Here is a 25327-nt window from a genome sequence, read left to right as displayed (position 1 = left end):
GGTTGAGCTAACTGTTAGCCAGTTAGCTGTTTAGCTACGACGTTAGCTGCTCGTTTTCGCTCGGCTGGGAACGTTAGCTTGATGCTATCAGTTAGCCTAGAGTTAGCTGTTAGCTTGTGCTACGACCATTGACATTAGCCGTGAGAATAGCAGGCCCTGGCACTCTGACTACGACATCATCTTTGACAGAAGATGTAGTCGGGCCTGCACCATGACAAGGCTCCGGCCATAGCTTCTTTTTGTCCCGCCAGCGAGAGGCCTTTCGTCAACGTGGAGACCTGTTTTGCGGCCTTTCGCCCTGCGTTCCTTGGTGCAGGTAAGATGTCCAAACGCCTCGCGTTTAAATCTCGCACAGGGCCTCGCATTTCTCCCAGGCGGCCCTGCACTCGAGTGTTTGTCTTGATCGACATAACAAGATAGCTCTGCCGGAGGATTTTCCCCAATGCACAGAGCGCCACATCCGGTTTAGAGTGGAGTGCAACTCGCCCGAAATCCAGCAGGCGGCGGTATTGAGGCGTTGAAATATCAGACAGGGTCCAGCTGGCTCCCGGAGCCTTCCTGGATGAATTATGAATGCCAATAGCGAATAAAGGAAATAACGATCATAAAAACAATAGCAGCTGGTAAAACTTTGGTGATTTATGGAATGACCGTTGTTGTGTCCAAAGCCCGAAATAAAAAATAACTGAACTGAACTGAACTGAACGATCATAAAAACGAGTAAACTCGTTGTTGGCGTTATTAGATTGGCGGGCAATAACGAGTAAACTTGTTTTTGGCGCAGGATGTGTTAAATGGGGCTATCGTAGACAGGGTGAGCAGTTTGTGGTAAAAAAGGCGAAACAGTGCCTATACCACCTGAGACAACTAAGAAAGTTCAGAGTATCAGGGAAGATACTCCATTCTATTCCCAGGGCTGTAGAGAGCATTCTGACTGGGAACATCACTGCCTGGTTTGGAAATAGCACGGCCCAGGACAGGAAGGCCCTACAGAGTGTGGTGCGCTCAGCAGAGCGTACTACGGGTACTGCACTACCACCCCTGCAGGACTTATACAATAGGAGGTGAAAATCCAGAGCCTGCAGAATAATGAAGGACCCTCATTACCCCGACAACAGCCTGTTCAAGTTGCTGCGGTCAGGTAAGCACCTCCGCATATACGCAACAAGAACAGAGAGACTAAGGCTCAGCTTCTTCCCCCAGGCCATCAGAACACTGAACACTGATCTCTCCACACACAACCACACATGAACACACACATACACAACACAATATTCTGCACTCGCTATTGCTATTGTATTTTTGCACAATCGTAGCGGGCATGGCCAACCGCATTTCACTGTATGCCCTGGTATGTATGTGATGAATAAACTCTTGAATCTTGAAATCTTGAATCTTCCCGCAATGATACCTGTCCTTCCTGTTCCCCCGCTATGCACCGACCCCATCTTCGCCAAACTTTCCATCGTTCTCCTCCGCTGGGCACTTTGTGACACTCATACCAGTCAGATCCTACCTGCCACAAAACAGCCGCCTGACACATATATACATATATATATATATATGTAGAAGGGTGGATTATCCCTGCTTGTGGGAGTAGTAGTACACAGACACTGGGTAGTAGGATACTATAGTATTGGACCTATATGTACCCCCGTATTTGGCCCGGAACGTCGTTCTGGAGGGCTTGCAGCTGGAGTGGATGGGGCCCAGGATTTACTAACCTGGGGACTGGTACTCTGGTCTCCCTCGCCTTCCAAGGCGGTCAGCAGTAGCTCCCCACACACCCTCACTTCCCCCAGTACCTCCGACAGCCCTCCCACACCCAGTGACTGTCAGTTCAATAGTATTATTGGGCTTCCCTGTAAGCAGTACCCTTCCTTGACCACCTGTATAGACCCTTCAAATGCTATTCTGGGAATGGGGTGTAAGGGTTAAATAATTATGCAGTCACAATATTTACCCAGGGGTTAGAATAGCAAATGGAAAACGGAAGAAACAGACACACACAATGATCCCGATCAAGTCTACTTTTACTGAAGCCTGGGCATGTTATCCATTACAATGTTATTCCTTAATACATGGCACCGGGTGCTCTTGTTATCATAATGTAGGGGAAGCGCTTCCCACCATAGGCACCGAGTGCTCAATACATTAAAACAGGAGTTCCCAAACTTTTCAGGCCGGGACCCAGAAAATAAGGCGTCAGAGAGCCGTGGCCCAATGCACATCGTCAGGCTTTTTTTTTTTTTGCCAGGTGACCGATTTTTTAAGCCAAATATCACTTCAATCCTATTAAGTTAGTTCAAGTTAGTTATTCATTTATATGTGCTATTTATGAGAGGGCTAACTTGTTGCAAAATAATAATGATAATAATAATAATAATAATAATAATAATAATAATAATAATAATAATAATAATAATAATAATAATAATAATAATAATAATAATAATAATAATAATAATAATAATAATAATAATAATAATAGCCTCATTAAAATACTATTGTTGCTTCGGTTGTTTTCAGCGTTTTATGTGCATAATCTGTTATTTAGTTTGAAATGTTCTGTGAGGATTGGTTCGTTCCCCGCCACACGCTCCTTTAAGGTACTGTGTTGATTGGTGCATTCCCCGCCACACGCTTCTGGAGCAAGTATCAATTCATAGTTTGTGATTAGCGCCCCAGAGGCTTCTTATACTGGGACCTTCTTTCAATCGATGTCGGGTCATTTTGAATACTTCTGCTTCTGCCTGCTTTCCCCCCGTTGCTGTGCCTCATCTACTTTCCCTCCAGGACATCCTTGGATTGCCGCTGGTGAATACCTTGTTCCTCCGTTTGGAGCTGCGCCTCGTTGACCGCTTTACGCGTTTGCGCTTTGGTGAGTTGGAACCAAACCCTTTTTTGGATTATCTGTTTTGTGTGTTGGAGAACACTGAAGAGTATCATTTTTGTTTGCACTGGACTCAGCTAAATTGTGTGTTTAAAGGAGACACTGAAGAGTATCGTTTTTGTTTGCACTGGACTCCGCTAAATTGTGTGTTTAAAAGGGACACTGAAGAGTATCGTTTTTGTTTGCACTGGACTCCGCTAAATTGTGTGTTGTGGAGAACACTGAAGATTATCATTTTTGTTTGTTCTGGACTCAGCTAAGGGAGGAGGGAACTGCACTGCCTCTGTGTACTGTTGGACTGTTATTGATCTCTCTCTCTCTCTCCGTTTCCACCTCGAGTTGAAGCTGGGAGTATCTGCAGAGCCGCTACGGCGTCAACGCCGATTCCCCACCTCTAACACCAAGAGGATCTGTTTCGAAATTGTTACTTGACTCCTTTTTGACTCTGTAAATAAATACGCCCTAGTATTTGGCTAACTCTGAACTACCTGTCTGTGCCGTGCGTTTGAGGTCGGTTTCAAACCCTAACATGTTCGTTGAAATAAGTAGATTTTTCGTTTTTGTTTATTTATTAAGTTAATATAAAACCATATAGTCACATTTTAGAATACAATAGAATAGAATTTTAGAATACAACTAGAAACACTGTCCTGGCCTGCTTCTAAGTTCAGTGACCTGAAAAAAAAAAAAAAATGTTTTATTTTTATTTTATTTTTTTTTATTCATCTCGCGGCCCTCCCGTGGCTGCTCGCGGCCCACCTTTGGGTCGCGACCCCGACTTTGGGAACCACTGCATTAAAACACCCCGCTTGTACTAGGGGAACCCAGGCATAAAATGTAGACACATTGGGAATTCAAGAACCAAATAATCAAATAAACAAATAACAAAATAAAACCAAGTAAATGTGGGCCCACGTTACCAAAAGAAAACCTAACCTAAGCCAGCTTAAATTGTTCGGGGTACCCCTTAGACACTGGTTGTTAGAGTTCACTTCAATGGACGTTGCTGTTGATACACGTGGTACTGTTAGTACTTAGCCAAGATGGCGGACCCACTCTTGTCACCGCTCGTCCGGGTGACAAGATGGCGTCGGCGATCCCGCGAGCACAGCCAGCAGGCTGGGCGGACAGCAGGCAGTGGTTAGCTGGAGGAGCGTGCTGTATGGCGTCCTCTGCTGGTGGGAAGAGGCGTCCTCTGTACCGTCTGGGAAACGTCCACCGCTGCTGTTGCTGGCTTGCTTCTGTCGCGCGAGCTAATACTGTGACTACCCTAAACACAGCTAAGCTTTGGGTCTCGACACACCCTCCTGCTATATCGGTTACACTGCTAACGCAACGTGGCTGGCTATACCACCGGTCTCTTCAGCGCCACGCGCCCGGTAGTCTACGCAAGTCAGACGGAGCCGTTAGCAGCATACTACTATACCGCACACAGTAACTACTATAACCCGATAACGTTAGACGTTAGTCTCGTTAGCTCTAGACGTTAGTCCTTTGGTTCGGTTTCTCTTACTCACACACTATCGCTGATACTTCTAGGATAACCCGTCACTAGCAAGTATTTCTCATCACCCGCCGCTCGCTCCGACGGGGCTCTACTTCATTAACTTCTTCAACGGGGCTATTCCAAAGCACACGCCCGCTGTGGCTGCGACTGTTCACGGCCAAGTCCAACGCCGAAGAGAGCTTCCTGCTCCCCTTGCCTCCAGGTAACTCCCTCTTCCTCGACTGCTTGCTTCTCTCCACTGCTCCACCTGCCACCACTGCCACTCCGCCCCCTGCTGGCAACCTCCACTGGTCCCACTCAAGGACCGCTCCAGAAAGGGAAAAAGGGCTCAATGTTATTGTTAGTAGTCCATACTGCAGCCGGAGAAGAGTAGCACCTCACCTCGTCGTTAGACTGGGCGAGCTATCCAAAGGAACACTGTTAGGCTATCCAAAGGAACACTGCAAATCACCCGTTATACACACACAGGGAAAGTAACAGTTAGTTAGCACTACTGAATACTTTGTAGAATATTCAGGCTGCTACACATATATATATATATATATATATTCTAGGGCTGTCAGTTTATCGCATTAATTAGATTAATTAATTACACAGAAAATTATCGCGTTATGAAAATTAACTCAAAATTAATTACATTTTTTTTTTTTTTTTTTAATAATAATTTTTTTTTGTATCTCATTCATTCCAGAAGATTGTAGAATACACATTTACAGATTCCCATTTGCATGTTCTTGGTATCTGATTCTAGGGACATCTATGAATCTCAGGGAATGTATTCCCAGTGTCATCATCATCATTTTTTTTTTTTGCAAGTTGCACCCTTACTTACAATTCATTATGAATTGAAAATGGGGGACCCTGATGTAAACAAGACGAAAGTCTTTCTCTGGTCTGCATCCCCTTAACAATTGTGTGTATTGAGTCGTATTGTTTTGTACCCATTCTGCAATCTGTTGATAACATTTTCATTCAATCAATCAATCTGCGCTGTGATTGATTGAATGAAAATGTTATTTTGAGTAAATTGTAATGAACCAAATGAGAATATCAATACATTTTTTTTTATCTTTGACTGTGAATAACACCATGCTCAAATTGACCAGACCTGAAAAATCTAAGCAAATTAATAGATGGAAGATGATTAAACAGAAGGTTTTGTAGATACAGTACTGAATTCTGCCATCCAGACACATGCAATTTGAAATATGATTATAGAATATAGAATATCAGGCATAAAATGGTTATGCGATTAAAATGCGATTAATTAGATTAATTAATTACAAATCCTGTAATTAATTAGATTAATTTTTTTAATCGCCTGACAGCACTAATATATTCCTGTTATGGTTTGTAACCGACCCCAATCGCACAACACAAGACAGGTATGAGAGTAAGCCAAAACAGGGCATTTATTTCTTACATAACAAAAAGCGGCACAGTCCCTTTAAGGGAGAACAAAAAAACACTAGAGTAAAGGAAATATGGAAAATGCGGCACTGTGCCTTTAAGAGGCGAACAGGCTAAGGGACTAAGGCTAAGGGCCAGGGCTAAGAACCAGGGCTAAGTGTCAGGGCCAGGACCAGGGGCACTGGAGAGGGGGACAGGGACAGAGGCCCGGAGAGGCGGGCTGGAGACGGGGACAGAGAACAGGGTTAAGGACTTGGACAGGGCGAGGGCCAGAGCTGCTTACAGGGAAAAGGACAGGGTTCCGACGGTGGAGGCCGGGCACGGGGACAGGGGCCCGACGGCGGAGGCCTGGCACGGGGACAGGGGCCCGACGGCGGAGGTTTGGCACGGGGACAGGGGCCCGACGGCGGAGGCCTGGCACGGGGACAGGGGCCCGACGGCGGAGGCCTGGCACGGAGATCCTCTTCGTCCCTACACAGAGTAGGGCTCTGCTGCTCTTAACGGAATCCTCCTCCTCCTCCTCGGATGCTGCAGACGGGCAGCGCAGAACACAGGGGTCCCAGGGGACCGGGGCGAAGAGATGCCATCCTCCCGTGGAAAATAGGGAGCGATGACGCGCCGGCTTGACGTCAGGAGTGGGAACACTGGAAAACCTCCCGTAGAGAATTAGAGAGCGAAGACGGTGTCCCACTCCAGGCAAACGGCGACAGGTGGTGATGGCTGGCACGTCGTCTCACGCCGGAGACGCGGCAGGTGATGGTAACGTACAGGATGGTAACGTACAGAACTCCATGAACACAGAGTGAACACAGATACAGAACGACCCGACCAGGACTGGAAGGGAGGTCCAGGTATATAAAGCCCTCAGGGGCGCTAATCACAAACTATGACAGCTGCGTGATGGTAATTGAACAAGAAAGTCCAAGGGTGGGGGCTGGTGAAGAGTAGAGGAGAGTAAATCATCGCAAGGGTGGGGGCTGGTGAAGGTGAGGAGACAGGGAAAAAAGGTCCAGGGAACAGGCGAATCCTCACAATTCCTCTAAATCTTTTAATTCTAGCCAGGGTCCACAGGGGATGTGCTGAGCCTGGAAGATTCTGCATTGCCACAATTCCATCTCAGAGAGGCAGACTGAGTCTACATGGACCCTCAGGCTGGCACACTTAACTCCAGTTTAAGCCCTGAACAGATCAACTGACATGTACCTCCTCGTCAGCCAACGGACTGAAGTGCAGTCCAGATTCCATCCATTCTATCCATCGTCCTTATGTGTTTGCTCGCTGAAATGCAAGTCTGTGTGGTGCATCGAAATTCAGTTGACAGGGTAGTGTGTGGCCAAGTTCCTTGGTATGATTTCAGATTCCGATTGGCCCATCTGATCTTGACCGTGTAGAGACTACTCGAACACTCTTTCCATGTGCATGCTTGTATTGCCCACTCTGAGAACCTGGAGTGAATCAAGGGATGCAAACCTTTAAGTGCATCTAACCCTTCAGTAAACCATTCCCACCAGTCCCCAGGTTATACCAACTTATTGGGGGGGGGGGGGGGGGGGGTGCTCTCTTTGTTAAACAAACAGTACTCTTATTGTTAAGGCTCATTCAGGCGTAACCCCTAAAATTGACACCATGGTTCCCACCCTTTGTCCCTGGATGTGGAACTTGTTTTATATTATAAAAACTAAACAGGATCAAGTATTTCTGACTCTGAATCAGCTGTGACCAAATTCAAACTAGTGGGCTAAGATTACATCTTTTCAAAACGTTCAAATATAGTCTCTACTTTTTTTTTGTTTTATTTTGTCTTGAAATTCTACACAGCTTCTAAGCATTCAGATGTACCACGGAGCACTGAATACATCTTGGACCACTTTAGATCTGGATGGATCAAGGGCGTGTGACTATTGCTAAACTGCAGAGTCACAATTCTCTCTCTCTCTTCTCTCTTTCTCTCTCCATCAGAAGAAGACCATGCTTATTCTTTTGCTTGGCTGCTGACTGCTCTCACTGGAGACATGTGGGTGTAGATGCTTCACATCAGTCACAGCTGTTAGCCATTCTGGCCAAGGACTGTGAGACAGTCACCACATCTATCTGATTATCCTATTCCTATTTTATTTGTACTTATAATTGTACTATACCTATTGTGCTATATTTAATTTAGTTTATATCCCATATAATTTTATTCAACCTCTTATATACAGTCATACAGCCCTGGCCTATATTTTATTTCATAAATATATTATTCTATTGTGCTTAACTTAGCTCATATTTCATTTTATTTTACTCCACCACTTTATTAACGTCCAAAGCAAATTCCTTGTATGTGAAAAGTATACTTGGCAATAAAGACCTTTCTGATTCTGATTCTGATTAAATAAATCTATTGTTGAAAGAAAGAAAAAAAAAACTTTGGACCACATACATGTAGGCTGCTTGCCTTCAGTTAAAAATAAATAAATAAATAAATGTAGCTGTCAAATCCTTTACAACCACTTACTGCAGTAAATCCTGAAGTCACGTGATACGTGAAGTACCTCCGCTATAGCCACCAGTTTGTTGCAAAGCATTTGGTTACCACCGGGAACTGGAATATTGGATAACTACGCACCATTTGTCATGGAAATCATTAGTCGTTTCTTCAAACGTCATTTGTTGTAAAGCCTTCACTGCTGAGGGTGTGTGCTGCAGTGCTGGCAGTCAGCACAGGCTGTTTTATGCCAATTGTTGGCACACGTGTCGGTCGCACGCACGCACACACACACCACACACACACACACACACACACACACACACACACACACACACACACACACACACACACACACACACACACACACACACACACACACACACACACACACACACACACACACAGATACACACACACACACACACACACAGAGATACACACACACACACACACACACACACACACACACACACACACACACACACACAGATACACACACACGCAGACACAGTTGATGCAGAATGCAGACATTGAAAGTGCGTTGGTAGGGCCATGCCTCTGTGTTGCATCATAAAACAAACGATCCATGGTTTAAATGTATAGCGGGGTGTAATTGGTGGTTGAAAACCAGATTTGACCCGTGTTTGAGTTGAGGTGAGCTAACGGGGTCTGGGGTATCCATAACATACATGAAAGTGGGGAGTGGACCATGTTGGAGTCAGACAGGGCGAGGCTGTCTACGCATCGTTTCCGAGCAGGGTTGTGTAGGGTGAGGGTAAATGATGAGGAGGAAAAATGGTGGTTTGTAGTATATGTACAAGTACTGGCAGTCCACCCAAAGTGTGTCAGGATGCAAACAGACATGTCTGTGTTTCCCAACTGGCGAATTCGCTGACAGGGAACAATCAGGCAGTGTTTCTTCTCCTTTGTTCTGTTGCAGTTGCTTTTGGCACAAAGGGCTAAACATTTGCCCAATTACATCTCATTATACATTCTGAATTTATAGTGTCATACATTCAAACCAATAATAATCCCTTTCACATGGAATCAGAGGAAAGATAAAGGGGGCTTTTGCTGTAGAAACCCAGATGTGATTACAGTCCATTGTCAAAGCCCATCTTTCTTTTTTCCAGTTTTGTTTAGGTTTTCTTGGATGCTTTCACAGACCACATTGACCTGGTTAGATGGTTTATGGTTGCTCCATCCCGTACTAGTCATCGTTTACAGGAAGCCGGGCTACATCCAATTTCCTTATTACTGTAAACATCACTTTTAACATGTCAACACCGGTGTGTCATCGACGTATAGCTGTTTGTGTGGCCAGGGACTTTGTCGGCCAAGGAGACTCCTGCTTTTATTCCTTATTAGTCATATTTACATGAAATACGCTTTTCCAAACCATTGGCGAGGCCAGCTGAAATAACAGTCTATCGGAGATGCTGGAAAGGCCACATCTCAAGGGACATATTATGGAATTGAATAACATTTGTGTGGTCTTCTCTTCAAGATAGGTTCAAGTTCTTTAGTTCAAGTTCTTTAATAGTTGTCATACAGAAGTACAGAATACTTTCATACAAAATGCTTCTTACTGTTACGCTCCAGAGACTGTGCTAGACAAGATAGTATCAAATAACATAATAACATAATATAGCATGAATTTAGAAGAAGAAAATGAGGTCACAGTGTTCGGTATAGACATATGTACAATGTTCTGAGTTACCATATAATATACAATACACAATACTATGCAGTGTACTAATGTACAGTACTATCTAGTGCAAAGCAGAAATGGGATGAGGTACAATTTTAGGTACAATTTACAGTAAGGTGTACGAGTTGTAGTGCAATCCTTCATCCATAAATATAAAGTGTGGGGAGTGGGTGCTACAGTGTGTTTGTTTAAAGTGGGTGTGTGCTATAAAGTGTGTGGAGTGGGTGCTACAGTGTGTTTGTTTAAAGTGGGTGTGTGCGTGTGGATGTGTGTGCTATGTGCGTTTGGTGGTTGTTGTTGTGTAGTGTTCATTCATTGTTCGTTTAGCAGCCTGATGGCCTGGGGATAGAAGCTACTTCTGAGTCTTTCTGTGCTCGCCTTGAGACTCCTGTATCGCTTGCCTGACCGCAGCAGTTCGAAGAGGCAGTTGTTCGGGTGACTGGAGTCTTTAATGATTCTCTTAGCCTTGCCCTTGCAACGCTTGTAGTAAATGTTCTGGAGGGTGGGGAGCCCCCCTCCAATTGTGCGTTCGGCTGAACGTGTCACTCTTTGTAGTCTGCTTTGGTCTTTTGCAGTGCTATTCCCAAACCAGGAGGTGATGTTGCCGGTCAAGATGCTCTCTATTGTACATGAGTAGAAGTTCTTAAGGATCTTCTGGCTGACTTGGAACTTCCTTAGGCGCCTGAGGAAGTAGAGGCGTTGTCGTGCCTTCTTCACCACACTGTTAATGTGTGTGGTCCATGTCAAGTCCTCGGATATGTAGGCTCCGAGGTACTTGAAGCTGTTGACTCTCTCAACCGGTGCCCCGTCGATGCTGAGGGGGCTGTAGTCCTTGACCCCCGACCTCCTGAAGTCCACAATCATCTCCTTTGTTTTGCTGACGTTCAGGGAGAGGCTGTTTTCCTGGCACCATCCCGCCAGGACCTTGACCTCTTCCAGGTAGGCCCTCTCGTCGTTGGCAGAGATCAGGCCCACCACCACTGTGTCGTCAGCAAATTTGACGATTGTATTGCTACTCCGCTGAGCCACACAGTCGTGTGTGTACAGGGAGTAGAGGAGGGGACTCAGAACACAGCCCTGGGGGGCCCCTATGTTGAGGGTGATGGATGAGGAGGTGCAGTTGCCTGCTCTGGTGGAACGTAGACCCTTGTGAACAGATGCTAAAGTGGACTGAGGCCCTTGGGAGACATGACAGGCTGATGACAGATTAGCATTGCAATGAGAAATGTGTGGTGAATGAACATAATCGAGTCTTATAGTAGACAATTTTTCCAGATTATTATCACATCCAGGTAAATAGGTTTATTTGAATAATGTTTTCTCCTTTCTTGACTGAACGTTTCCTTATTTCAACATCGAGTAATTGTTGCCACACTTTCTGTCCTTGTTGACATTTTATAGACGTTCAAGATTGAAGTAAGATTAAAATTGAGAAAGGAAACTCAATTTGGAAATGGCTTGGGAGAGTCTGGAGGCCACTTGTAATCAGCTTCAACTGGTGTGGAGAAAAAGCTGCACTAGATGACGATGAAGATATGAAGAGGCGGGGATGACTTGGGAGGACGATGCCTTGGGAGGATTTATGGGAAGTGGACCAGGAGGCCAAACGAAGCCAACTTTACAGCCACATGTGCTTTTTATTCATAATTGATTTAAGGAGCCATAAAATGTCATATGTCCATTCGGACGTCACTTCTGGCTGAGGACATGGGGTGGGGTTGGTCCAGCCACCTGGCCTTGTGCGGGAAGGACAGACATCAACTTCAATCACTTCCCCAGCATCCTGGAAGTTGTTTCATGTTTAGTTTTTCAGTCGAAACTCATCAATATTCTCGCTCTCCTCTGTGAGTGACTAAACTGATTCAGCCCGGAGATGTCTACAGTTCCTTGTTTCCAATCGTAAAAGAGGGGGCTCTTAGGATCAACTTGCAGATTGGAAACAGATGGTCTTCGAAACTGCAAGTAGAGCCTAATCAAAACTGCATGCTTTGATAAAGCTACGGCCTAACGCGACTTGAGGGATCAAACTCGATTTATACATCAGGAGCTGGACACTTTGGCGGTGAACCTGAAGGCGTCTTTTACATTTAGATAAATAATGTCGTAGCACAGCTGGATGAATGGGCTCGGACCAGATGTAAAGATACATGTTAATGTGTTAGTGAGTGTGGTGAGTGTATGTATGTGTGTGTGTGTGTGTGTGTGTGTGTGTGTGTGTGTGTGTGTGTGTGTGTGTGTGTGTGTGTGTGTGTGTGTGTGTGTGTGTGTGTGTGTGTGTGTGTGTGTGTGTGTGTGTGTGTGTGTGTGTGTGTGTGTGTGTGTGTGTGTGTGTGTGTGTGTGTGTGTGTGTGTGTGTGTAGGTGTGTGTGTGTGTGTTAGTGTGGTGGGGGTTGGGGTTAGGGTGTGTGTGGGCAGATCTAGTAAAATTTTTCCCTTAATCCAATTGTAATGTATGATATGAAATCCTTGGCTGGAAGCCCACAGTCTTGTCCATGTGACTGGTGGGATAACAGATTACTGGATAACTGGACACTGATAACTGGGGGAAAGGAGTTGTTATCGCAAGGGTTACGGTATTGAAAATAAAACAAGTCTACTGTATGACTCGTTACAAGGCCGGTGCTTAATAAGGATTAGTCATTTTTTTTGGCAGCTGTTCCTCCTTCCATTTGTATGTATCCCATTTAAAAAGTCCCTTAAAAGCTAATTTAGTGAGCCGAACACATAGCGGGGACCGATATGGGGGAATCCTGTGAACACCATCACTGCAGATGATAAGAGCATTCCCTATCTCTCATATAATATTCTACCTTTGGTCTCACTCTCATGATTGATTTAATCAAAACAGTACCACTGCAATCCAATAGGCAACAGCGCTGCGAGAGCAGGGATTATTAGATTAGCTGGAGGGTGGGAAACTATAACAAACACGAGTATTCATCGACCACACGACCGGTTGATCACAGGACTTTCCGCTGACGGGTAAAAAAAGGCCTGCAATCTTTAAGTCCTCCTCTCTGAAAGATAATCCACCTTAAATGTGTGCCCGGCTCATGCCACAGGTCCTTCAAATTCTATTCTGAGACAAAGAGCTATTATCTAACACCTTCTGATAACAGTGGCAAGGAGGCAGGTCCAGATGGGAACAGCCGGCCGGCCAGCAAAACTGCGTGGGCTGAGAAACGTCCTGAGGAAGACTGCCAATAGCTGTCATGTCATTATATAATCATATTTCACAATGAATTACTTGACTACAATGAATATGATGTAATGTGTTATGTAATGCATGTTTAATGATAATATGACCGATATACAGTAGACCCATTGACATTTATTGTGCTGTGCATTGGGCACTTAAAATACCTGATGCTCACATTGCGAAAACACATTTATGTCAAAATATATCATAGCAATGTTGGAATGCTTTCAGCTTCTACTTCAGGCATTCTATCTCAGTTGTGTGGTCAACTTTACTGGTTGTGCCTTCAGTTAAAACCCCTGGTGAGCCCTCCACAACTAAATTGAAATGGTTGACCATTGTAACTTGTTGCAAAGAGAGAAAAAGAATGCAAGTCGAAATTAGTGGAAGGAAGCTTTCTGTGCTGTGTCTTGTAACCATGTTAGCCGCAATCCAACACGAACAGACTCAGAGCTCTGGGTGTTACATAAACTGTTTTCACATAAAACATCAAACAGATGGCATTTTTAAGTGCCGGATAAAAAATATTCACAGGAGCCAGTGTTGAACCATGTACTTCCAATTACAGATACACTGTCTACCTCTTTCACCTTAGAATTTATATGATATTTGAGCTGTGAATCCTTTGTACTTCTTTATATGGCATGACGGATTGTAAAACCATGAACCTCGCCCTTTAATACTCAGAGTGACCTTTTTCACAAGTTATCTTAATGTGTTGATGTTGAAAGTAGGTTAGCATAAGTTCCATAGGGTCAAATTGATGGATGGATTTGGTGGTGGGTGGCGTGGCTGATGATGGCTTCACTTATATATATACGGTCAAGTTGCAAAGAGGTTAGTTCAAGTTCCACAGGGTTACATGTACTGTAAGGCAAGCGGCAAAGATTAGGTTAAAGCTACCTATGGTATTATATACACAAGGGTCCTCATTCTCGAACGGACATACGTAAAATTTACCAAGGAATTCCTTCGTAACTTGATTTACATACTAATTCGGCATTCTCGAACAGCTTCGTATTGTAAATTCTTTGTAGGATTTACGTACTCGAAAAGGCAGTCGTAAATCGGACAGACCGTGTGAGGGCTGGAAAGGACTGCATGCTGCCCAACGAGGGGGCGTGTCACTTTTCTACTTCACGCACCTGTGAGTGGTTGGTAATTAGCTCCTCGGGAGACTATTAATACAGCTGGTTACCTTCCACTCCTTGCCAGGTCGTCTCTGTACATCACCACCTATCGCCGTTTCCTGGAGTAGGACACCGCCATCGCTCTCTAGACTTCCACGGGAGGATCCCAATGTTCCCACTCCAGATGTCGTGCCAGCCACTTCCCTACTCCCTTTTCATGGACCTCGTTCCTGGGGTGAGACCGCTTCATCGCTCTCTATTGTTCCACGGGAGGATGCCCGTGCTCTCACCCCATTCCCCTTGGACCCCCTGTTTGCTGCGTTGCCCGTCGGCTGCGTTCTGGTCGGGAAGATGCCCGTATTCAAGAGGATTCCTGTGTATGTTTTTGGTTGCCCTTTAAAAACACAGTGCTGCTATTTTTGTGTTCCTGGACTTTAGTGTTTTTTACCCTTAAAGGGTCAGTGCCGCTATTTTTGTGTATTAATAAATCATGCCCTTGTTTTGGCTAACTCTGATTACCTGTCTGTGTCGTGCAATTGGGATCGCATACAATCCCTAACAGACCGGTGTGCGCCCGTGTTCTCAACATCTTTCTGGTACAAGTCATTGGGGATTGCCGATACTACAGACATCAGTGGAATTAAATAATTATAATGATAATTTATACGACAATATTTATATCATTAATAATTATGTTTAGCATTTATAGTCCTGACTCAATGAGGCATCGTGAGCATTACACCCACACACTGCAAACAAAATAAATAAACCGATCGCCGCGGATATAGCTACTGTATAGTGGAATATATTGTATTAATATGCCATGTATTATCCTACTGTCTTCTCTATGCTATTATTTATTGTTGGTTTCATGGATTTCTATTGCTAAACGAAATAACAGCTTAGTGAGGCAGCCTCAGCGCACAGCAAACACATACACACACAAACATACTGTATACGTGCAAAATTAATCGTTCCAGCAAGTAGGCTTCTATTATTCAAATGACTTGTTTTATTAGGTATTATAGTAGTAAGTCCTACTGTAGAACATGACATATTAGCAGGACATCTCATTTAGTAATGTCAATACTGAAGAACACGATTGACTCTTGACTTAGCTGAGGCTGCCTCACTAAGTCGTTTCTCCACGCATTTATTTATGGAGCATTTATTTATCCAGTCTGGTTGGATTGTGTATTGTACTTGTGCTGTATAATAACTAGGACTGAGCCCGAACGTTCGGACCTTCGTTCGTTACGTTGGCATTTGAATTCTAAATCAACATTCGAATTTAACATTTTTAATACAATAATAATTTTTTTATATATATTTTGTATATGTGTCTATTCATTCTGTTTAAACCAATGGGGTTTTTCTTCACAGTTGCAGATAAAGATTAGGCTACACTAATATTATAGTATTAAAACTGATGAGTATATATATTCATTAAAGAAAGTTGATTTAATAATAAAAAAAATACTAATTTAATCAGATTAATCACTTTATTCAAAATTATTTATAAAAATCTTTATTTTTTTATTATTATAATTTTTTTTTTATAATAAACAAAGGTTTGAACGTCCATTCGAAAAAGCCTGACAAAGTTCGAAGCCCAAAAACAGGCTTCGGGGACAGCTCTAATAATAACAATACATTTTAATCTAATCTCATTTTGAGATCAGTCGCAAATCGCTTCCGCGCTACCTGTAGAATGGATCAGCATAGAATGGCAATGCCGAACCTCTGCTGTGCAGCAACGCCAATGAAGAACATGTGTTTGTACTGGCTGAAAGCCTAATGGGTCTTTCTAACCACTTGACTATTTTATCTTATAGCTCAATAACGTTAGGTTATGTATATAACCAAGTTCTGTTAATACTAGTGACTAGTGATATATTGCATATATCTCGCTTCAGCGTATATACACTGAATAAATTTCAATATGTACCTTTATATGCCAGCATTCATCTGGCCACACCCCCATCCGCTTACCTACATAACCAGGGATGGTGCCACACACTCATCTCCTTCCCAACAAATTTCACCACAATGAAAAATCAAGGGCCGCAGCGGCGTCTAGACGCTGAGCGTCACTAGTATTAACAGAACTTGGTTATATACATAACCTAACGTTCTGCTTCATACTAGCTCTGCTCAGCGTCATATTGCATAGCAGGAGCTGAGCGGGAGCTAGAAGCTCGACAAATGTACCCCGCTGAGGCCCCCCACAACCATCAGATCAGGGAGGACCGAGCCCCCCCGACCCCCCCTAATGGAGGGCACCCCCCCTATTGGGGGATCACGGGAGGGCGACGGACCCGACCGTGCGAAGAGGCACTCAAGCAACTCAACGCACAGGGTGAGCAGACCGTGGCTTGACCCCACGACTACACACACGCACAACCCGCATGCCACCCGGGAACGAATGGAGGGAACAACCTTGTTACTGCCCCCAGAATCACGGGGTCAAGGGCAAACCCAACCCCGTGGCAAGGCCGTAGCAGCGGAGCGCGAAGGAAGACCCAGACCCACCAAAGGGACTGGACCCCCTGGAACGGGGGCCCGGAGAAGTCCATGATGCCAACATCAAGACCCCACCAGGTGGGCACTTAGTGACCCCGCCCCCCACATCGCCAGCGTATTCGGACAAAGGCCCCTCAGCCGAGCGGGCCCTGTCCCCCCAATAGTCCACCGCCTGGCACACTGACCCTGCAGAACAGGCAGTCAGCATGGCCGTAAGTAGGGCTGGGCGATATGGCCTAAATATGATATCACGATATTTTCTGACCTTTCGGCGATACACGATACACATCACGATGTTTTTCTTTTTTCCCCCAAACAATTCATTATGAGGCTTACCAAGACAGTATTTGAGTTTGCAAGCTAACATTAAAGACAAAATAAAAATACCCATGCATTTAGCATTTTTATATTATATATTAGATTTAGATTATTGGATTATTAGATTATATATTGCATATATTTAGCAATGCGATATTATATGATTTAGATATGAAATATGATTAATTGAAAATGGGGGACCCTGATGTAAACAAGACGAAAGTCTTTCTCTGGTCTGCATTCCCTTAATTTGTATGTATTGAGCTGTACTGTACCCATTCTGCAATATGTTAATAAAGTTTTAAATCAATCAATCAATCAATCAATCAATAGGATTTTAGCATTTTTATGAAACTACTGTATATTTGTATGTCTCTAAATGTTTTGATGAATTGAAAATGGAGGACCCTTATGTAAAAAAGCCTAAAGTCTTTTTCTGGTCTTCATCCTCCAGTCCACTGTTGTTGTATTGAGCTGTACTGTATTGTACCCATTCTGCAATCGTTAATAACGTTTTCATTCATTCAATCATTCAGCCGGCAACAGAATCATTTTGATTGACAGTCGAGTCTGCCAATTACGTCACACCGCTTGTACCCGCCCTGCTGTTCTTAGCACCAATCGGCAAGCGCAATTCTTTTTTTACATTCCTGAATGCCCTCCATTGATTTTAACGAGAGCTCAGCTCAACGACAACAACAACAGCTCACCGCGGCCGACGAGTGATGACCAGCGCACCGCAGCATGACAACGAGGCATAATGATTTTACTGCAACAAATGTTATAATAAAAGCCTTTCCATACATCTGTCTGATTGAAAACTTTATTAACAGACCGCAGAATGGGCACACACAACTCGGCACGGGCTGAGATATGAACAGTAACGCTTGCTATCTATGTCGTCATCGGACGTTGCTATGTTTGGGTAAATACGCTGATGTGTAACTATATAACGTGTAACTATATAACGTTAATGCGACAAAACGAATGCCTTTGTTAATCATAAGTACTAACTTTGATGCAGTAGTGTGTGTGGGAGCGGCGTTGTTCAAAAGTTTGAACGGGGTGGACCAGATTGACGCGACACAATCCTCTTGGGCAAAACATCACGATATCCACAATACGCTAAAAAAGTGTATCGTTAATGAACTGTACCCGATATTTATATAATATCGTCATATCGCCCAGCCCTAGCCGTAAGCACACAAAAAAGGTTAACCAACGGAAGCAGGCAGCGCACCGGGGAAAAACCAGGCAACAGGCTGTTAACCCGAGCCTGGAGACTGCGGACGAGACAGGCGCCAGAGGGGACAGCTGAACACAGCCGCCCCGGCGGAAGGGGCGTATGCTGGCGTTGTTGCATGACCGAGCCTCCATTTAAAAAAAAACCCACCCAGAGGGGTTGAGGCAGAGAAGGCTGACACGATTGGCAGACGTCATGAACGTGCAGGGGCACCCTCAACCGGGTAACCCGGGAGTTGACACTGCTCCAACACACCAAATCAAATCAAATCAAATTTATTTATAGGGCCCGACAACACACGTTAATGTCCCCATGGGCCGTACAGGTCTTCTTTAAACAAGTCAAGAAGACAACATAAGAATAAGTCAAGAACAGAACAAGAACACAATAGGGTCCAAACATTTTTTAGATGAATGCAAATAAATGAAAGAATGCAAGCACTCCCAGACATACCCCACGCGAAGGTAAGGAAAAACTCACTAAAACCTAACAATAGGGAAAAAAGCTCCACAGGCGGTGTGGAGGAGAGAAACCTTAGAAGGGCCATTCAAGGGGGGATCTCCCTTCTTAGATGTTGGTGATAGTAGTGTTGCAGACGGACAGTTGGTAAGCATGGACTCATGTGTGTGGTGAAACACAGATGAGTGCATGCAATAGCAACTGTACATTTTGAAAAATTAAAGATAGAGCAAATAGCGATAGCAACTGAACATTTTGAAAGATTAAAGATAGAGTTGATAGCGGATCTATTTGAGGCACAGGGGCGGCGCAAAGAGGGTCACGTCCTCCCCGTCTTAGTCACGGGACATTCAACACTCCGGTCGTTGCTCAGGGACAGCCGGAGACAGGGAGATAGGGGGTGGCACAGAGAGGGTCGCGGACTCCTCGACATCATCGCGGGACATCCGGCACTCCGGTCACCACTACGAGACCTCCGGAGACAGGGGGGCACGCAGAGGGGGTCGCAATCTCCCGGCCTTCGTCACGGGACGTCCAACACTCCGGTCAATACTCCAGGACAGCAAGTCATAGGAAGACAGGGAGACGGGACAGGCGTTAGACAGCTCATGAGATTGTAGTAGGCGGACATAGCAATAGATACAAGTGGTAGGCATATATGTGAATGGAGTAGATATATGAAGTAAGCGTATTATGTGAATAGAATAGAAGTACTTAACCCAGCAATGAAACCGCGTTGACTGTTAATCTGTTAACAGTCTGTTAATCAGTTGACAGGACCACGGACAGACGGCGGTGAATAGCTGATCCAAGGCCTCGGAGGTGCATGTAGAGCAGTCACTACAAGCTTGGCCAAGACCCCGAGGCATCCATCACCTTGGTCAGCGCCAGGAGACGGGTACTCAGAGAGAAGGGGGAGGGAGGGGGGGGGGGGAGGGGGGGAGAGGGGGGGGGGGGGAGAGTTAGAGAGTTCCCATGTTTGTGGTGCTGCAAAGGAGCAGACATGTAGTACCCTGTAGTGCCATGTAGTACCCCGTAGTGCCATGTAGTACCCTATAGTACCCCATAGTGCCATGTAGTACCCCGTAGTATCCTGTAGTACCCTGTAGAGCCATGTAGTACCCTGTGGTGCCTTGTGGTACCATGTAGTACCCCGTAGTGCCATGTAGTTCCATGTAGTGCCATGTAGAGCTATGTAAGCCATGTAGTACCCTGTAATGCCATGCAGTACCATGTAGTACTCTGTGGTACCATGTAGTACCCTGTACCCTAACTAAACTACCCTATAGTAAACTACCCAGTGGTACCATGTAGTACCCTGTACCATAACTAAACTACACAGATTAATCTAAAGGTCAGTCCCCGACCAGGTGAGATCAAGGTAGGTTGAAGGAGAGAGAGAAAAGATGAGTCTTAAGCAAGGATTTAAAAGCTTCGACAGAGCAGGCGCCCCTGATGACGGCAGGTAATTTGTTCCACAGGTAGGGAGCGCGGTAGACAAAGGCTCTGTGGCCGGCGGATTTCTTTTTAACCCTAGGGGTCGATAGAAGCCCCGCATTTTGTGAGCGCAGAGCACGAGCGGGCGAGTATCGGGAGATGAGATCGGATAGATAGAGCGGTGCAAGCCCATTTAAAATTTTGTAGGTGAGGAGTAGCACTTTAAAGTCAGAGCGGGCTTGGATAGGAAGCCAATGTAGGGCGGACAAAACTGGTGTGATGTGATCAAATTTTCTAGTTCTAGTTAGTATCCGTGCAGCCGCATTTTGCACGAGTTGAAGATTTTTGATGCTTGAATTAGGTAGGCCTGAAAAAAGTGCATTACAGTAGTCCAGACGTGATGAGACAAAAGCATGAATCAGGGTTTCAGCATCAGCCAGAGTTAAAATGGGGCGTATTTTTGCGATATTACGAAGATGGAAGAATGCAATTTTGGTGAAATTTTTTATATGTGCATTAAATGAGAGGGAGGAATCAACCACCTTGGTGTTACCCAATGCGGTGGTTGTTCCTATAACCCCTCAAGAAAAAACTCCAAAACACACCTGCGGGTATACACCGGCTATACCGCAGTACAAGTGTTTCAGTTTTCAAAAAAGGGTTAACCCAGGCCTACGGGTCGACGAAACATTACTTCGGACCGGGCCCGGCGATACGGGAAGCACAGGGTCACCAGAGGAGGTCAAAGACCACCCCAACAGGCCCCTCTTCGCCATGCGTGAGAGAGGAGCGAAAATAATGGAGAACCAGCCCCAAGCACACCGTACTTGGTATTCCCAGGCGGTCTCCCAACCAAGTACTAACCAGGACCAACCTGTGTAGCGGCCGAGATCCGACGAGATCGAGCGTGTACAGGTTGGCATGGCCGTAAGCCATTACGACAGTGCAGAGTACAAAATTTACCCAACCAGGGCCTCCATAGCGCTTAACCCTGTGACACCCGGACCAACCTGGCATTTTTCCCCCTGAAAAAGCCCAAGTCCCTCAGGGTACCAGAACAGCAGATCTGCATCCCCGGCGGACAACGGGTTCAACTGACCTGGACCAGCGTGACCAGAACCAGTCCCGTGCCCTAACCACGCCGACATGCCTACTCCAGGAGAAGGGGCAGATATGCGTGTTGATCTTAAACATGAAAAGAAGGCGCCACCCAGACGTTCGGGGCGAACCGCGCCCGGTGGCCCACCCCCAGGGCGTGAGACCCCTCTACATATGTTCAGATCCATTCCGTCATCATCCCCCAGATATGAACGTGAATCCGTCGACAACCAAAACAGGTTGTCGGAAGAGGAAAAACCTCCATCCCAGTTGCTTTATAAAAACGCCGTTTTAACCTCAAGCAACCAAGGCGTGCCAGTCAGTCGCCTGATTACAGAACACCCCGAGCTAGCACTATGCGTGCGTCGGGACACAACCACATCAATGAACAGGCTATTTAGACCTGTCATTGAATCCCCAAGGCGCCCAGGGGAACGACAAGAGGGGTGTGATATTTCCTAACTCCAACTCCTTTTAAAAGAAAAGAAGGAAGCACCAACAGTATGTATCCCAGTCTACACAGCCAGGGGTAAAACATTTTACATCCCACCACCCTCCCATAGGAAGGAAACGGAAATCCCCAGAGAGACTTACCACGCGAGCTGTACAGATTGAAAAGAATATATTGCACCTTGAGCCATGTAAAAGTTTGGTTTTAGGGCTCTCCGTGGAGGAGGCACTGAACCCATACACACTCAATAATCGAATTGAATCGAATACACACACAATAGAGTAGGACTCCTTCTTGAGGTTCCAATCACCTTGACAATCTGAGGAGGAGGCTCTGTACTCTGAGGAGGCTCCCTCACATGGAAGGAGAATCCCAACTCACGGAAGGCCCGAATAGGAGCTTCGTGAGGAGGAGCCCTGACCACCCCCTTAAACAGATCCATCATATGGACCTGAACAGCACACGGAAGTCCTACCAACAGAGACGCGCACAGTGACATACTCTATGGCGGGGGAATTTCTGCGGTGCACACGCCCAATATTCCTGGGCGTGGGACCAGGAAACCCCCCCCCCCCCCCCTCACCCTGTAACATGCCGAACCGCAACGTGACAGGAACCTTGAAGGACAGGTGGGTTTACCCCTGACCAACAGAAAAAAGGGGGAGAAAAGGTTACCAGTTCACCCCTTTACGACCCCACACCCATGATACGATGTAATGACAAAAAAGAATATGACGCAGTCATAGTCAGCTCCATGAAGCGTCTAACAGCTTCACACAGCGCATGCGCTAACCTGCTATCTGATTTTTACTAAGGAAAAAACACAGAATAGAGAGGGCCCTCCAAGAGCCCCGGTACCAAACTTACACATGTGCTTCTGTGGCCAGCCCAACCCAGTTGTAGGTCACACGACACACACAACCCATTATCACCTACAAAAAATGGCAAAAACACTCTACAGAGGAACGCCGTTTTTCATAATGAGAGAATACATAATTCTCGATTAGTATCGGCCACAGGCCTTGCTAAGCACACACGAAAAGCGACCAAACAATCTTTTCTTTTAGGAAAATAAAGTTTCTCAAGCAGTTTTAGCACAACCTCAGCAATCAAGCTAAGGGTTACATCGTATCCCTACCACACAGTGACACAATATAGTGTAACAACATGTCTGAGAGGAGGATGAAGAAGTCCCCAGGGAACCGGGGGGAAACACAACCCTCCTACTTTACCCTTAATACGGCCAGTTAAACAGGTAAACCTGTTAATATGTGAACACACTGTTCATTGTCATTACAGGCTGAGAGAAGAATAATTCTTTACTCATATGTCACTAAGCATAGCTTTATAGGTTAGTTTAACCCCCTTAGTTGAGAGTGCACGGTACAAGAACACACATGATGTTTCTCAACACAACAAACCAGATCATTTTCACATCTGTAATAAACAACCCTATTTGCATGGAGAAGCTAATACCAGTGACAAGACAATTCACACATAACTCGCATCGTATCCTAAATGTAGTGCAGCAACACTTGTTTTGGAAAACATCGTTATTTACAAAACATTTAGAAGGGAAAGCAAGAAGAAGTGCTCAAGGCCTGGTCAGAACCTTGCCTACCTTGAGCGCAGATCAAGCGAAACTGCAGTCTCTAACAAGGCACCGTAGTAAACACAGCCGTTCTGTGTTGTCGACCTGGGCAGCGTCGCCGCTCCATCCTGCCGCTACGGTCCCCCTTGTTGACGCAGTCCTTGCCGTCCTGGCTCAGGGCAGGTTCGACGAACATCCTCTGTCAAAGATGACGTCGTAGTCAAAAGTGTTTAAAACTTGTTATAATCAAAGCACGTTCAACAGTGTAGCATTAAGCTAACGGCCGCCCTCGGCTGATAGCAGCAACCTAACGTTTCCTAGCCTAGCCTAGGTAGGCCACAACTAGCACGCAAGCTAACGTTTCCTAGCCTAGTGATCACAACAGGCTAGCGCCGCAGCTAACAGCTGACTGGCTAACAGTAGGCCACCACTAGCACGTAAGCTAAGCAGCTATCACCTGAATTTGTACACAATGATATAACAATCACTCAGACAGGCCGCCGTTCTGAAACCCTCCTCACTGTTTTTTTTTTAAACTTTATTTTTTAGCGTTTATCGCTTTTCTGGTCAAGCATGACCGACAGATACAGGGTGAAACGGGATATAGATCAGGGGAAGACATTCTGATAAATGACGGCGGGTCCGGGAATCGAACTCGGAGTCCACCAGATCCGTGACGCAGCACGGTTTTCCCCGACACTGAAATAGCGCCGAGATATGCGGTGAGCTACTGGAGCCCCCCTACCCTCCTCACTGTTTAAGAGAGAAGAGAAACGAAATGTTAACACAGTTTTACAACAGTGTTTTTACCAACACCCGGCGGGGCCAGCACAATTCCCATCTGGGTTGTAGCTGACTTGAACACAGATCTTCCACTAACGAACATCCATGCCCATATTTCCTCGTGAGGGAATACTCTCATTTGTATATGAAAGACGGGGCCTCACGGTGACAGAGAAACATCCACTCGTCCAGAAAACACAGGGATCACCAGTGTTACTGGTCGTGGCCCACTAGTTAACTATAATGGGCTTCAGACCAAGGTCCTCTGCCGTTGCCTAAGAGGCTTGAACAAAGGACCCTTAATCTGGGGCCGGTGTTCGTAAACATTGTCATCTAGCCCCCATAGCAGACAAGTGGAGCTCGCAAGCAAAACATCACTCACCAACCTGGAACCCACCGCTCCTCACAACAGCGGCGCGTCCTACAGTCCAGCTGCCGCTGAAAGGTTTTACCGCAACCAGCCACAGCAAGGAACTGCAGTTGGGAGGCATGCAGCGGCGTGCTCCCAATACGAAAACCGGTGGAGGATTTTTAGAATGATCATCATCTTCCAGACACTCCAGTACGAAGACAATATCGCCGTATTTTCTCGAATATAGTGAGACAGAAAATAAAGATATGATGTCAACGTATCTCCTCGTTCTTCTTTTCCTCAGAGTAAATATTTTTCTCCACGTCAAGTGGGCATATGAGCAGCACGTTGCTTGTGATGAAATTTGAGAAGGAGATGAGTGTGTGGCACCATCCCTGCTTATGTAGGTAAGCGGATGGGGGTGTGGCCAGATGAATGCTGGCATATAAAGGTACATTTTGAAATTTATTCAGTGTATATACGCTGAAGCGAGATATATGCAATATGACGCTGAGCGTCACTAGTATGAAGCAGAACCTAAAATATATACGCCTGAGAAATGTATTTCCAATATGTCTTAACACTATAGGGACCAGCCACGAGTTAACTCAGGTTTCGGTGCCATGCGTTGTGGACCAGAGCCACGAGTTAACTCATGGCAAGTTGTTATTGTTTTATTCTATATTAATAACCGTATTAACATCCCCGATCGCCATCGCTCCACTGCAGTATCATTGAGGGCGAATGGGGGA

This window comes from Notolepis coatsorum, assembly GCF_963971535.1.
Source record: "Notolepis coatsorum genome assembly, chromosome: 1".
NCBI classification, from domain to species: Eukaryota; Metazoa; Chordata; class Actinopteri; order Aulopiformes; family Paralepididae; genus Notolepis; species Notolepis coatsorum.
This window is presented reverse-complemented; position numbering follows the sequence as displayed.